The 12878-nt window shown below is 35.0% G+C and overlaps 1 protein-coding gene across 15 annotated transcripts in view; it reads right to left on the bottom strand.

Annotated features, from left to right (window-relative positions):
* The window catches only part of TENM2 (teneurin transmembrane protein 2), a 1977383-nt gene that overhangs the window by 1959278 nt on the left and 5227 nt on the right, over positions 1 to 12878 (bottom strand). For 13 of the 15 annotated variants that reach the window (XM_058722719.1, XM_058722713.1, XM_058722684.1 and 10 more), the window contains exon 1: positions 5785 to 5862. The exons of 1 other annotated variant lie outside the window; for it this stretch is intronic. The gene's annotated coding sequence lies outside the window, so the exon portion shown is untranslated. Of the gene's footprint in view, positions 1 to 5684; positions 5745 to 5784; positions 5863 to 12878 lie in introns of those variants that run through there. One more of the 15 variants, XM_058722689.1, reaches the window with a different exon arrangement.

Genomic DNA, 12878 nt, shown 5'->3' with positions numbered 1-12878 from the left:
GTTCAAACAGAATAAAAGACTATTAGCAGAATATTGACATAGATAGAAATTTAAAAAAATAGTGGAAATTTTAGAACATAAAAATAAAATAATTGAAATTAAGAACTCAGCAGATGGGATTAGCACAGGCTAAACATAAGTGACAAAAGAATTAGTGAAATGAATGATAACTCAGAATAATGAATGAAGCAGAGAGACAAAGAAGGAAAGTACAAAGAGGAGAACAACAACCATGAAATTTACAGTAAGAAGATCTAGAAAAATAAGAACGAGAAAAAGACAGCCATCATATTTGAGCAGATAATAGCTTTGAACCTTCCAAAAATAATGAAAATTATCAACCAAAGACATAGGAAATTAGACTTGAACTGGCATTTCACAAAAGAGGATATAAAAGTGGGAATAAACTTAAAAAAAAGGTACTCAACCTCTTATTAATTAGGGAGGTGCAAATTAAAATCGCAATGAAAAAACACTTCACAAGCATAAAAATAGCTAAAATTAAAAATACTATATGCAAGTGTCAAATAAGCATACCAATGAAAACTCTCATTCAGTGATGGTTGGAGTATAACTTGCTAAAATATCTTTAGAAAATATGTTATCTCCTAAAGTTGAACATAATTGTAACATACATATAACCCATAGTTATATAGTTTTAACCCATAGTCATATGTTATATGGAAATCCACCCTTTAAAAATTTCCCAGTAGAAATGCAAGTACATGAGCTTAAAAGAAATATGTATGTGGATGTTGATAGTACTATGATTTAGAGTCAATAGGGTAAACAGCTCCAACACCCATTAATATAATAATAGATAAATTTCAGCATATCCATGATGTAATACTATACTGCACCTGAATTGATTGAGATACAGCTTCCCACAACAACACAGATGTATCTCACAATGATAACCTTAAGTGAAAGAAGTCAAGCACAGTAAAAGACTTTCTATATATTTCTGTTAGTACAAACCCCCCCAAAAATAGGCAAAAATAAGTTATGATTACATTAAAAAACATGGTACAACCAAAGGAGTGATTACAATAAATGTCAGGATGATGTCTCCCTTGGAGATGAGGAAGAAGAAGGTAGAAAGAGCTTCCAGGGTACAGCTCATGACCTGTTTGTTGATCTGAGTGATAGTCACATGGATGTTGGTTTTATAATAATTCATTGTTTTGTTTTTTCTGTGGGTTTTTTCTGCATATTTCATACACATGCATTTTTTTAAACGTATTGGTGAGAGGCTTCGAGATCAGATGTATGCTTAATTTTAAAAACTTTCTTTTCAGATGCCTGGGTGGCTCAGTTGTTTAAGTGTCTGACTCCATTTCAGCTTGGGTCATGATCTAATGATTCGTAAGTTTGAGCCCCACATTGGACTCTGTGCTGACAGTGAAGAACCTGTTTGAGAATCTCTCTCTCTCTCTCTCTCTCTCTCTCTCTGCTCCTCTCCCACTCAGGCTGCCTCTGTCTCTCTCAAAATAAATAATCTTAAAATAAATAAATAAATGAATAAATATCTTTTCAACATTCCAACACAGTTATAAGCTCAATTTAAAATTGTTTCAAATAATCAAAATAAATTTATGTTTGCTTATTAGGCAGTTGTTAATTTAAGTGATAAATATCCTCTTAGAGAATTTGTTAAAGTTTCTTGCTGTTTTTTTTTTTCATTTTCACTAGCATTGCTTTTCCTAAATGAATTTTCCTTACCCCAGATAAAACTTGTACCTAATATGTTAGATCTGGATTTCCCTTCATTGACTGGCCTTGGACTTTAACTAGTAATCCCAAGTAGTTTTCTTGCTGTAAAGGTCAGCATTTCACAAACCTGTCTTAAAACTTATGAGTAAAGAATAATTTAGATATTCTATTTCATTTTTGACTACACAAATGTCATTTTTTTAATTGATCCTAAAATGTTTTTTATTATGTCATCCTTCTGCTCAGAAACTTCCAACATTTCACCATGGCTTAAAGAATAAAAATACATAGTTACAGGGGTGCCTGGGTGGCTCAGTAGGTTGAGCGTCTGACTTCAGCCCAGGTCATGATCTCCTGGTTGGTGAGTTGGAGCTCCGCGTCGGGCTCTGTGCTGACAGCTCAGAGCCTGGAGCCTGTTTCAGATTCTGTGCCTCCCTCTCTCTCTGACCCTCCCCTATTCATGCTCTCTCTCTGTCTCAAAAATAAATAAACACTAAAAAAATTAAAAAGTACATAGTTACACAATTATAGAGCTAAACAGAATCTTCAGATAACCCAGACCATTTCCATGACCTCAGAGATAAGTGAAACTCACAGATAACATGGTATAACGCCATAGATGTCATGGACACAGTCTAGAAATTGGGTTTTCCCTTTTCTCTGTTCTTTTGTACTATATCACAGCAAATTACAGAGTCTAGAATTTAAGGTCTCCCAAATTCAAGGTCCACACTAATTGTTTTCAATGCCCCAAGCCCCCCAACACATGCTATTCCCTTATAACACAATCAGATATATTTGCTATATTCTTAATGTCTTTGGCCAAGTAATTATTTCTTTAGCTTATCTGGTTGAATGAAGGTTTTGATATCATAGTATCAGTTCATGTTCTTAGACTACAACCCAAAGAATTACTTTTGCTTAAACATGAATGTATTATAAAGAAATAGAATAGCTTCCAAAATGAAGGAATCCATTACAACCAGATCTTAGTAAGTACAGGTTACATACAGGGCAGCTTCAGTAATGTGAGGAAGAAGAAACTAATAGGAATTATTTAATTTTCTATATAGGGATGAATCAGAGACAACCATTTTCCCTCTCTTATACATCCCTTCTAAATATAGATGTAAGAGAATAATTTCTTGGTGTAATTTGGGTCACATGTTTATCCACCCTTCGCTCTAGAAGGTGAGTTATCTCCACTGACAATTCTACAAAACTGCACACAAGTGGGAATGAGGAAAGGATGTAATTGCCCAAAGGAAAATCAAATTGAAGAACTCCTACAAGAAGGAAGCAATGCTTGGGACCTCTGGGTGGCTCAGTCAGTTAAGAGTCTAACTTTATCTCAGGTCATCATCTCATGGTTCATGGGTTGAGCCCCATGTTGGACTCTGTGCTGACAGCTTGGAGCCATGGTCCTGCTTTGGATTCATTCTCTCTCTCTCTCTCTCTCTCTCTCTCTCTCTCTCTCCCACTCCCTTGCTTGCTTTGTCTCTCTTTCTTTCAAAAATAAATAAACATTAAAAAAATTAAAAAGAAGGAAGCAATGCTGGGAGTCAAAGACAATAGAAGTGTACAAAGTAATCTAATCCAAACTAATTAATGAGTCCTTTTCGCCATGTCTTTCTTCCTTAAAAATTCCAAGTTTTGAAATTATAATTTGTCAAGCCCTCTAATTTATACCTTTAGGAGTCTTATTATGAGTAAAGTGCACAAAGTCTGTATATGTAATGGAGTTACAGAAACGAGGTAAAGAAAGGGAAAAGTTAATTAAAAAATAAGTTCCTAAGTGATAATATATGTTCTCATAGTCTAATAAAGATGTAAGCTTTAAAAAAAAATTGTAAAAGAGAAAGAAAAGAAACCCTTAACTTTTCAGGGTAAGAGAACAAGGGAGATTCTTCTCAGGTTATTCGTTCCCAAAGTTTCTCTTTAAATTTTCACTGCAAGTACTTGATTAATTCCTTCAAGTCTTGTTTGGTGGATGAGAATCCCACATAAATCAAAACTGTCTTGTCCAGCCCCTTCTGCTTTCGACACTGGGCTTTGAACACTGTGCTGTGCAGTCCACAACTCTCTGGATAGGTCTGGGAACTGCCATGAGCCTCACTCACTAACCCAATCTTATTTTATGGCTTTAGGTTGGAGCATTATACAGCACTATAGAGCCTAGATGACATTTTTCAGTCACAATACTACTGACATATGGCATTGTCTTCATAACCCTTCCATTTGTGACAAAATAATTTTCTACTTATTTTCTTAAAACATGGGGGTTGAATGGCTGTTGTAGCTTCTGAAATGGACACTCAACACTAATGAGCACTAGCCTATGGTGACCTACTCAGAATGGAAGACTCACAGTGTGACATTCTATTTAAGTGGGCTAAATGATTGGACATCAGTCACAGGAGTTTAAAGGTCTGGAGAGATGGCAAAATATTATTAATTCAATATCTCTTTAATGCTAAAAAAAACTATGGCCAGAGGGACCTTTGGACAATTTCTTGGGCTATCAGAATACCTAATTGAAGATTAATCTCTAATAACCTCTCAATGCCATTCAGAAGTTTAAATAAAGCCCAAACAAGGAAGAAATTGTCAGTTCAGTAGTGTCGTTTACAGCTAATGCTATGGAAAACTATTTAATTCATTACAGAGGCAGAGAGGCCCATTTCAATTTTTGCCCTATTTCTATCTGGCCAATTAAATATAATGCTGGATAACCACTAAAATTAGAAAATGGAAACTTCTGCACCCAGCATTAACTTCTTCAAAGACTTTCTGAGCTGGTACTTTGGGTTTCAGGCTAACCATCAATCCCAAGGGCGGCCTTCCTTTGCACTCAGGCTAGGTTAGGCACTCAATATCCTTCACAGAACTTAATAGGTCTGAAGTTGTAGGTTTTGTTTTGTTGTTGTTTTTTGTTTGTTTTGTTTTGTTTTTCTTTTTTAAAAAGAAATTGTGTCACCACCCATAAAGAACAAACTCTATAAGGACAGTTGATTTCTCTGGCTTACTAACAGACCCCAGCACCTGAAAAAGGACTTGGTTTGATACATAGATAGGAACTTACTCATTGAAAAAAAGAAGGAAGAAAAGAAAAAAGAAAAACATACTTGGAGGCCTGAATTTGAAATCTATTGTAATGTTTATATTTGTTTCTGTCCTACAAATATTATCACTCTATTAGCAGAATCTTAGAAGAATAATCTTAGAATAAAAGAACTTTTTATACTCTACAATTTCTAGCCCTTTAGAAAATATATATTGGAGGGTCACAAGGTTCTAGCATGCCACTGCTCTTATACGATCCCACGTTTGCCTCAGGAAATAGGTACAAAAGGAAAGAAGGAACCAGACCTTGGCATTCTTAATTTTTGTTTCCCTATTTGGTTTAGTCAGCCTGCTCTCTTAGCAATTTTTGCTTTATCTTCATTTGTTCTGGGAGGAAGCTGCCTTTGGTTGCTAGAATTAGGGGAACCAGGGCATTCTCATACAGCAGGGAAAGACCAGTGCAGTAGAGTTTGAACCCATTTTTTGATGTTGAATCACTAACATCTTATAAGCCTTAGTTTCTCCTTCCCTCCTAGCCTCAGATCTAACATTTATTTATTTTTGAGACAGAGAGAGACAGAGCATGAACGGGGGAGGGGCAGAGAGAGAGGGAGACACAGAATCGGAAGCAGGCTCCAGGGTGTGAGCCATCAGCCCAGAGCCCTACGCGGGGCTCGAACCCACGGACCACCAGATTGTGACCTGAGCTGAAGTCGGACGCTTAACCGACTGAGCCACCCAGGCGCCCCAAGCCTCAGATCTAAACAAGCTGATAGGAAAGCTGGTGCATGCCCCTTCCTTTGGTCCCTGTGGAACATTAAAAGAGACCTTGAAAATTGCCAACCTAAGTCTAGCAAATTCCCTAGTCTTACAACAAAGGCGCAACCCACTCCTTCTACCATAGTCACCACATCCCAGGTCTATTTGTGCCAATTCTATTCTTCACAGGAATCCCTTGTCTGAGTAATGAACTTTCTTTCAAATTCTCCCAAATTCTCTTCATCTTACCTGTTAATTGTGAAATGGCCCAACCCACATCCATGGGAGTGATCACACAGTAGCCAGCCTGACACAAATAGTTTTCACCACTGACTTGCTTTGTACCTCAAAATAACTTGGGTACATTTGTGATAAGAGTTTATTTTTAGAGGACCTTGCTGAAATCTACATTTGACTCATGGCTATAAATTGGTTGGCTCTACAGAGAATGATTCTAAAGAACAAGGTTTTCAACAGTAAGATGTTAAAACAACACAAGGGTTAAAATCATCTGAAGCTGGAACTAAACACATGGGACACTGTGCAAAAAAGGAAGTGTGTTTTTAAGAAAGAAGTAGAGATAGGAGACATCTTCCTCTATTTTTTTTACCCTGGCTATCCCCAAATTTAATGATGTTTTGGGGGGATGGGGTTTATGTTAAAGTCTTTGTAAAAAGGTCTATTTTTTATCACAAGTGAATGTTATTCCCTCCTTCCTTCCTCCCTTTTCATAAGCTTTCATCAATAAATTCCTAATTTCTAAGTTACATTTAGTCTCAAGTTTTACAATGACAAAGAAAGTATATAATAACAACACACTATGAAGTGGTGGCCAAGTTGCTATTTGGCCTTTTGGCATCAGCAAAAGGCCTAAACCTTCAGAAGGCTATATCAATCCCCCAAAAGAAGTTTCTGTGGTGGGGCCAGAAAAAAATAGTGTCAGTTTGTGATTTATTAGTGTATAAAGGTTGAAATCCAGGCAGCACAAAGAAAAAGAAAAAAAAAAAAACTTGTGAAAATATTTGCCAAGATGGTTACCTCAGCTATGACTCCTCTAAGACAGTAGAATCACTGACACTAGGCAGGATCTGGGCCTATATGCCCTAGTAGGCATCCAACCCTGCTGTGAGTTTTTAGAACCAAGATAGTTTGGGAGGATAGAGCACGCCTAAACAAATTAGCCCCAGCCCATGTAACATGGCAGGGGGGCTGCTATTTGTTTTCCTCTGGAACCAAACATGGTGACACTGTGACACTAAGAGCTGGAAGATAGGGAGCAATTTCAGATGCGATGCTAAGATGCCAAAAAAGACAACAATATGTCACTGTGAATAGAACATAGGTTGAAACAAGGAGGCTGAGCAAATACTGATATGATTCCAGAAAATCAGGTGCATCTAGAGGCAATGCTGGTAAGAGTAGAGCACAGTAAATACAGTATTTATTAGTTTAATTCTAAAATAGCTTGAGGCGACACGGAGCACACTAATACTATATATGTTTGACCATCAAGAAGAATGGAAGCTCAAGATAGAAAGTCATAGAAAACAAGAATTACATTATTTTCCTGCATATCTAAGTTAGTGGCTGAGAAATATCACCTCCAATATTTTCAATTAACATATTATGTTAAAAGCTAGCTTGTTAACTTTGTCTTAGAGAACTCTTTCAACTAAGAATTTGCTGAAATATCACTGACTATTTTACTAACTAATAATCTGAAAGCAAAATGAGCAAGTCACCAAGGACAAATCTTGTCCTCTGGTAGATTCTGCATAAATGATTTTTGTTAGCTTTCTTTCATCAAGATTTTTGCCAATTAATTCATAAATATTAGCATTTCATTAATTGCACCAATATTAACATTTCATGTCAGTGGGGATTTTTAAGCAAATTTCTAATTACTTTAAAAAGTAAAACAAGGGAAAGGTTTTCTAATAATGCTGGTATTAGCAAGCACTAGAATTAGTTTTGTCTTGAGTACACATACATTCTAGTATGAAATTCTATTGCTCTGAGTTTTAATGATCAATTTTATGGGTATATTATGTATAACACATACTGAATGTCATTAATGGGCTAATGAATTTCAATGCTTACGATGAATTTAAGAACCAGTCCATGAATCTTAAGAATCTCTCTCTCTCCTTTCTTTTCTTTCTTTCTTTTTTTTTTTTTTTAGATCAACAGAAAATCAATTCCCAGGAAGCAAAATATTTTCTACATGCTTATTTAAGTATTGGTATTTCAGGGGCGCCTGGGTGGCGCAGTCGGTTAAGCGTCCGACTTCAGCCAGGTCACGATCTCGCGGTCCGTGAGTTCGAGCCCCGCGTCAGGCTCTGGGCTGATGGCTCGGAGCCTGGAGCCTGTTTCTGATTCTGTGTCTCCCTCTCTCTCTGCCCCTCCCCCGTTCATGCTCTGTCTCTCTCTGTCCCAAAAATAAATAAAAAATGTTGAAAAAAAAAAAAAAAAAAGTATTGGTATTTCAAATGAATGATAAACATAATATATTTTTGTTTTAATCATTTTTTTTCAAGAAGAAAATCGTTTCTATGGTATGGGGTAATAAAATGAAGCATGGAAGTTCTTTGAGGAAGTCATCTTATTCATCTTATTCTTGATTTTAATAATCCAGAGACACTTCCATTATTCTGAGATTTGCTGGCTATTAAAATACTAAACCTTATGCTAATTTACCATAACTTATTTTGCTTTACATATAAACTGTTTTCACATCAGCAATGTGCTACAGGAACTAAAATAACAATTCATTTGTTTAATAATCCCTTTATAGAAATTCCTGAGGTCTAATGAGGTGGGAATCTGAGAAACAATGACTTGGGGGCTTAAACTGGCATAAATCATTTTGTTTGTTTTATCCCTTGTCAGACTCATTTTAATTTCTATAGGGAATCCTCAATTAACTTAAGGGAAAATTTGATGATGAATAACAAACATAAAGGTAACCTGTGGATTATATCTGCATTTGACCTAAATCCTCATTAATGCTTAAGAATACTTAGTTCTTTTTGTATCAAATTGTCCTGAACTCTGTAGCTTTTCCCCCTAAATTTTAAAATAATTTATTGGGAAGTAATTAGAACCTCTTTCTCTTAAAACATTTAGAGAGCGTGATATCCTTCTGAAACCCCACTCCCATAATATGCTATAGCAATTTGAACCTTTCATCCAGGCTTTGGGTTTTCTGAGGTCTTTCCCACCTTAAGCCCTTTGTACAAGCTATTCCTTTTCTCCAGCTAATTCCTAATTTTAAAAATATCATTGGAAAAACTTTACTTCCTCAGAATCTTTCCCTAACTCTTTAACCTAATTAGATAACTCTGCTCCTCTCTATAATGACATCCTGTTCTTTATCTTCTTGGCATTTATTATATTTGAATTACATATTTTTTGCATGTATTTATTCTATCTATACCCACTTCAGTCTAGACTAAATTCAAGAAGACAAAGATAGTGTCTATTTTGGTTTATTGATGTTTATTGAACATAGCATTTGGCAAATAATTGGAACTTGATAACCATATGTAGAGATTTAATTAATTAAAGATAGAAAGAAATTAATTTGCCTATAGGAAGACCTGACTTACTACATTATATAGAATCCAACACAGCATCACTATCCCATAACACAATAATGTATATTTATAATGATGTTCTGAGCTCTCTAGAATAAGGTTAAATTATGTTCAGTGTATTATGTTTAAAAAGGCAGGAAATATATAATATATCTGGAATAATTTCCACAAAAAATTTTAAAAGAGCAATGAAAGGGAAGATCCCAGTTATGCAGAAATGTACATATTATAAAATACGTATTTTTAAATAGTCCCATATGCATTTAACATTATTAGAGTCATTTTCCCTCTCAAAATCTAAATACTACCTCCTTAAGAAGATGCAGTTAACAGTGTACAGTTTGAAAAGCTCTTCCAGAACTTTAAATTTTAGCAGCAGTTTTATTTTAATATATATATAACAGCTAGAGAGAAGACTAGAAATTTACAAATGTTAATTGAAACTCATAGCCCGGCCAAATACTTCAAACCTAATGCTTTTCAGGAGTTTCCAATTAATTATTCCAGCTTTCTTATGTAGGAAGAAGAAAAGATGCCAAATGTGGAAATTCCGTGCAGTGACTGCCTCCTTTGGATCAGTGTGTTGGTAACTGCCATACTGATTGACTGAGAGCAACAGAAAACCCCTGAGGCCTTCTGGTTCAGTTGGGATTGTAATGATAGACTAGCAAGATAAAAGTCTGACAGAACATTAGCTTCAACTGTATGACAATGCCCTCCCCAAGAAGATATGATGCTGTGTGGATGAATATAGATTGAAAATGTGGATCCTGTCAGCAGCACTGATTTCACTCAGAAAACCTATATGCTAGGAGAATGCTGTGTCTGCTCAGGGTTAGGATTCCAGCAATGTGTGAAAAATTCGTTTTCTCAGCTGGAAACACTCATGTGTCTAGTCGTACAAGTACTAAGTTTGGGGTCCATACTAACATTGAAGCCGAGAGAAAGGAGAGAGAGAGAAAGGAGAGAGAGAGAGAGAGAGAGAGAGAGGTGTGCGGATGTTTGCCCCTATTAGGAATGAGTGGGTACTTTTTGGCCTCATGTTGGGCCATGAGAGAGGATCCCACATTGCTCAGAAATAAAGCTTCTTCCTAGGATTACTCAAAGTCCTACTTTCCAAATGCACCCTGATGCCATGAAGTGATTCATTTTCCTCTCCTCCATAGAACTGGCACAGTTGTCATCATTTTTATTATTTCTCTGACTGATTCTCTCCTTCTGACTCCACAGAGCAGAAAATTTACCCTCCAGAGGTGCAGAGGGGATAGATTTTCCTCTTTTTTATTATTTCTCCAAATAGGAGAAGTGAAAGAAAAAGATGAAGATAAATTTCTATCCCTTTAAGTTGGAGTGGTTAATAACATTGACTTTGGAATTAGCTAGCAATCCTGAGTAGGATTTCTCTAACTATGAGAACTTAAGAAAGTCACTATAACTTTCAAAATGCCATAGGACTGTTGTATGAATTTGATGAAATAATGATCATGATGTGAGGTACAGAGAAGTTCTCTATAATTGTTATCTGATGGCATTATTATAACCTAAACACAATGGAGAAACCACCATCTTTCCGTCATGCTTATGGATATTTTATGCTGTGAATTTAGCTGAGAATCAGGCTAAAGTATGGTGTTAATTATCTCCCCCCTCCACACTTTTGACAGAGCTATCAGTGGTATAAAATGTCACTTGAAAATTCTTTCTTGGTCAAAGTAGAATGCATGAATTTGGATCTTCACCAAAGAGAAATGGTGAGGAAAATTCCTTTGTGTGACATGATTATCAAGATGTTCTGACATTTGAGATAAAATGAAGTATTTTTACTAAAAATTTAACTGTCATCACACTCAGTACCTATGGGATATGTGCAATTCAATACTAGTAATTCAATACTAGCAATTCAATACTAATTTATAGTCTTTACATAATATAAATCAAACCCTTTGCATTTACTCCTCTCATCTAACAGCTTGTTTTCTGGGTGCCTGGGAGTAACTGAATAAAAACATAACTTTTATTTTTAGTTTTTGTTGATGGATATGTTTTGATAGGATAAAAATACTGTTGATATTCTGAAATCATACAACAGGCATTTGCAAAATCCATTGCATTTTATATTCCTCCCTGTAAATGAATTGATGTATTAGCTGCATAAAGGAAAAGGTGTTTAAGTGTTGACGTCAAAAATTATTTAAGATGAAAGATCATAAATAATCATCTTTCTTCTAGGAAATTAATATATGTTATCCCCATTTATTTTTATTATTTTTACTATAATTATTAACTTTTCTGCCATTTATTCTTTTCTTTCCATAATAACTCAGTCTGTACCTTCCAAGCCACATGGAATTAAGAACTGAGTAGTGCAACACCATTTTAGTTTTATGTAAGATGTCTTTATTTAAAAAAATATTATAGTAATTAGTATTATAAGATAAAAATTATTTGATCACCTCTCCATTAACTGAAATATAGAAATAAAAGAAGGGAAAGATAATGAGTTTATTTTTGAACATATTGTGTTTTACATACCTACTTAAATATCAGCCATCTGGGGATATTCAACACGCTGAGATATAAATCTGGACCACATTATAATGGCATGTACTAAATATGTAAGAACTACCAGCAGAGGAGACAGTTGAAACCATAGATATAAGTTAAAATACTACTTCTCAAGCTTATATGTATATAGGAATCACCTGGGGATCTTGTTAAAATGCAGATTTGATGTAGTGGGTCAGGTGTAGAGGTTCTGCAAGTCTAAAGAGCTCACAGATGCTGGTGCAGCAGGTTGACAGATCACACTGTGAGTAGCAAGAATTTGGACCACTGAGGGAAAAAAAATTAGACTGGCTTCTTTTTCCCAAAAAGTAAAATTATAATAATAAAAAAGATCTTGGATAACACATCAGAAGAAAATTCCAAAAGAAGCAGTTAAAATGACCAAAATAGATGAAGTAGTGAGAACAAAATGAACAAATAAAGAAAACAACAACTAAGATGAATAAATTTTCAAGAAGTGGGTGGTCAAACCAGACCAAATGATGTGAAAAAATAAGCCATAAAAGAAATGAAAAACCCATATATTTAATAATTAAAAAATCATTAGTTATTTATATATTCTTCCTACAAGAACTTGTCAGATATATGCATTGTGAATATTTTCTCTCAGTCTGTGGTTTGCCTATTCATTTTCTTAATGGTGACTATTGATGAGCATAAGGTTTTAATTTTTATGAAATCTAATATAGCAATATTTTATTATATGGATAGTTCTTTCTCTGTCCCTTCTAAGAAATCTCTGCCTATGTTGTGAAGCTCCTTCCCTAAGCTTTCTTCCAAAAGTTTGCAGTTTGGGGAACTTGGATGTTTCACTTTACACTCCATTGTGGTTTAATTTATGTATGTGGTATGAGGTAGGGGTTTCCTACAAGCAAATAATAATAATAATAAGAAGAAGAAGAAGAAGAAGAAGAAGAAGAAGAAGAAGAAGAAGAAGAAGAAGAAGAAGTCAACTCAATAAAAATGGGAAAATACTTGAATAAACACTTCACAATTGAACAATAAAATCAAGAAAAAAGACTCAACATCCTTAGTCATTAGGAAAATGCCAATTAAAATCACATGGAGATATTATACCTACATGCTAGAAGAGTCAAAATTACAAAGACTGAAAATGCCTAATGTTGGTAAGTATATGGAGTAAGTAGGCTTTTATTCATTGTTGGTAGGAATGTAAAATGT

Source organism: Neofelis nebulosa, chromosome 1 (genome assembly GCF_028018385.1).
Source record: "Neofelis nebulosa isolate mNeoNeb1 chromosome 1, mNeoNeb1.pri, whole genome shotgun sequence".
Lineage (NCBI taxonomy): Eukaryota > Metazoa > Chordata > Mammalia > Carnivora > Felidae > Neofelis > Neofelis nebulosa.
This window is presented reverse-complemented; position numbering and strand designations above follow the sequence as displayed.